Genomic DNA, 3,575 nt, shown 5'->3' with positions numbered 1-3,575 from the left:
ATATTCTGGGGATAGCCTAGGTAGCTGAGGGCACATGCGTCCTTAACACAAGGCGCTGGGCGCTCAGGTACCTATAAATACCCCCGCACAGTGCCCGTGAGAGGCCTGGTTAATAGAGCTATTTGCCACCTCACGCGTAACCCTACTGTCCACACTGTTCACCCTGTTGGCTTTCTTGCGACTGATAGCAAGTTCCAACATTTGGCGCCCACCGTTCGTGCTACGACAAAACCACCCGCGATGGCACCCAAGAGAGCTAACCCGAAGGCTGACGAGGCTGCGAAGGCAGCACTGCTTGCCGCAAGAAAGGGCAAGGCCCTCGTCCTCACCCAATCCACCCACCAAGAGCCCACTGAAGACAATGTTCCCCGCACCTGCGAAGACGACACCTTCCGCACCTGCGGGCCCGAAGGACAATCGCAGACGCCCCCAGGCTTCGCCCCACTGGAAGGCGCGGATCTCACCGAGGACGGCGAAGTCCTCGGCGTCTCAACAGAAGAACAGCTACAGCTGCGCGCCCTGCGCCTCAAGAACCGCAATCTCCAGAGGCAGAAAGAGATACTGGAGGCCAAGCGCCAGCGTGTGTCCGCACTAGCCAAGGTGCGGCAAATGATACGCGACGAGGAGCAGAAGGCCCAAGACCTCGAGCGCGAGATCGCGCTGATGCAGCGCGAAGGCCACCTCGGTCTACAGCAAGAGCCACCCCTCCAGCAGCGCGCACAACCGGAAGACACGCGCGAAGGCCACCTCGGCCTGCAGCATGGCCCACCCCTGCAACACCGAGCGCAGCCGGAGAACCCGCGTTTCCCCCAGCATGACTACACCTTCCAGCACGGCGCGCCATTCCAAGGGGTCAACTACCTCGACGAGCGAAGTCCCCTGGCGCCACACCTGCAAGTGACGCCTTGGCCAGCTAACTTCCGAGCAGGGACCTATCCCAAGTACAACGGCAGCACCGACCCGGCACAGTACATAATGAGTTATCAGGTCGCCGTTGCATCCGCCGGAGGGGACGACGCCACAATGGCGAAGTCTTTCATCATCGCCCTAGAGGGCCCAGCACTCACCTGGTTCACCAGATTGCCTCCGATGTCCATTGATTCATGGAGAAGTCTCAGGGACAAGTTCCTGCTCAACTTCCAAGGGTACCGCCCAGACACCGACGCCTTGGCCGAGCTCTCGCTTTGCAAGCAGCTGGAAAAGGAGACTCTGCGGGAGTATTACCGCAAATTCTTAACACTCAAGTCACAGCTGCCCTCCGTCGATGATCAGATCGCTATCCACTACGCCATCAGTGGCCTTCGTGCCGGCGTCCTCTACAGTCATTGTATCAGAGATCCACCCAAAAACCTCCAGGAGCTATATCAGCTCTTTGAAAAATATGCCAAATCTGAAGAGCTCCACCAGCGCAAGGTTGAGTCACAGCGGAAGCCCAAAGATGCCCCGCAGTCCAGCCACACATGGACGAGGACTCCGCAGCCAGACTCCGGTCGAGACGGCCGCAGTCAGCAGCAAGTGCACAACATCACCAACCAGCATCCCGCTGCTGACCCCCCTCGCCGCCAGGAATATCCCCCCCAAGGCCGCGGAAATGGAACTCGTGGCAGGGGCCGAGGGCGCGCACAGCCGCCGCGCCGATTCTACTGCCTTTTTCACGGCGAAGACTGCGCCCACCAAACCAAATACTGCCCCGAAACGAAGGCCACCAGAGACAGAATGGCACGGGCGCAGCCAGCCGACAACCCCAGAATTGTCGCGCACAACTACCAGCAACCCCCTCCACCATATATCCACGCCCCCGCTCCGCATCCACTGCACCACGCTTACCAACACCATCAGGAAGTACAAATCGTACCTCCTCCGCCCCCACCTCCACACCAGCAACATCAAAACATCCCCCATGCCCCAAAGCAGGAAGACTTCGCCGATCAACCATATCGCGGAGTCATTCACATGATAACAGGGGGGTCAAGCACTGACTTCGACACCAAGCGGCAGAAGTGGGACCACTACCGCAGCATCAACCATGTCGCCGTCACTGGCCCAGTCGTGCAGACAAAGTGGTCCCACATACCGCTAACCTTCGACGCACGAGACGTCGACCTGCGCAGCGCCCCCCACATCGACGCCATGGTCATCAATTGCAGCGTGGCAGGCTGGGACTTACACAAGGTCCTAGTCGACAACGGCAGTCAGGCGGACATCATCTTCCTCCACGCCTTCGACCGCATGGGTATAAGCCACAACCTGCTCAAGCCTTCGGACAACCCGTTGTATGGCTTCGGCGGCAAGGGCACCTTCCCCGTTGGCAAAATAGAGTTGCCCCTCACCTTCGGTGTAGCACCCAATGCCCGAAGCGAGCAAGTAACCTTCGACATTTTCGACATGGTATATCCATACAACGCCATCATGGGCCGGGGCTCCATCAATAAGTTCAAAGCTGCCATCCACGGACTGTACCTATGTATGAAGATACCAGGCCCGCTAGGCGCTATTACGATCCACGGCAACCAGCAGACGGCGCGCAACATAGAGCGGGACTTCGTGCCTGGTCAGAGGAACGTGCACTGTCTCACGACCCAGTGCGAGGTCCCTGCGCCCGTCAGCCCAACCAATAAGCAGCATGACAAAGCACAGTTGCAGAGCCAAGACGGGACCAAGACTGTCCCCCTCGATCGGGCCATGCCCAAGCAGACAGTCACTGTCAGCGAAGACCTTACCTCACATGAAGAAGAGAAGCTTCTCTGCTGCCTGGCCAAGAATAAAGATGTCTTCGCCTGGTCCGCCCTCGACCTGGTCGGAGTCAGTCGATCCATAATTGAGCACAGCTTGGGAATTGACCCTTCGGTGCGACCAAAAAAGCAAAGGCTTCGCAAAATGTCCGACGAAAAGACAGAGGCCGCCAAGGCGGAGGTGCACCGCCTCCTAGAAGCTAAATTCATCGAGCCAGTGACTTACCCCACGTGGCTCTCCAATGTCGTAATGGTGCAGAAAAAAAGCGGGAAATGGCGAATGTGCATAGACTTCACCAGTCTCAATAAGGCCTGCCCAAAGGACAATTTCCCGCTGCCGCGGATCGACAAAATAGTCGATAGCGCGGCCGGATGCGAGGTCATGTCACTCCTCGACTGCTTCTCCGGCTATCACCAGATATACATGAAGGAGGAAGACAAGGCTAGCACCAGCTTTATAACACCCTTCGACACTTATTGCTTCATCAGAATGCCGGGTCCACCTTCTCCAGACTCACCAAAACAGTACTTGAAGGGCAGGTTGGCAGAAATATATTTACATATGTGGACGACATCGTCGTCGCCAGCAAGAATAAGGAGGACCATCTCGCCGACCTCGCCGAGACATTCGCGAACATGCGAGATGCACGACTCCGCCTAAACCCGGAAAAGTGCGTCTTCGGTGTTCGCCAGGGCAAGATATTGGGCTACCTGGTGTCACACCGCGGCATCGAGGCCAACCCAACCAAGATCCAGGCCATCGTCGACATGTCGCCTCCGCAGTCCGCCAGGGACGTCCAGCGTCTGACAGGCAGATTGGCCGCTCTCAACAGATTCATCTCC

Source organism: Zea mays, chromosome 5, assembly GCF_902167145.1.
Source record: "Zea mays cultivar B73 chromosome 5, Zm-B73-REFERENCE-NAM-5.0, whole genome shotgun sequence".
NCBI lineage: Eukaryota > Viridiplantae > Streptophyta > Magnoliopsida > Poales > Poaceae > Zea > Zea mays.
Note: the sequence above shows the minus strand (reverse complement) of the source record.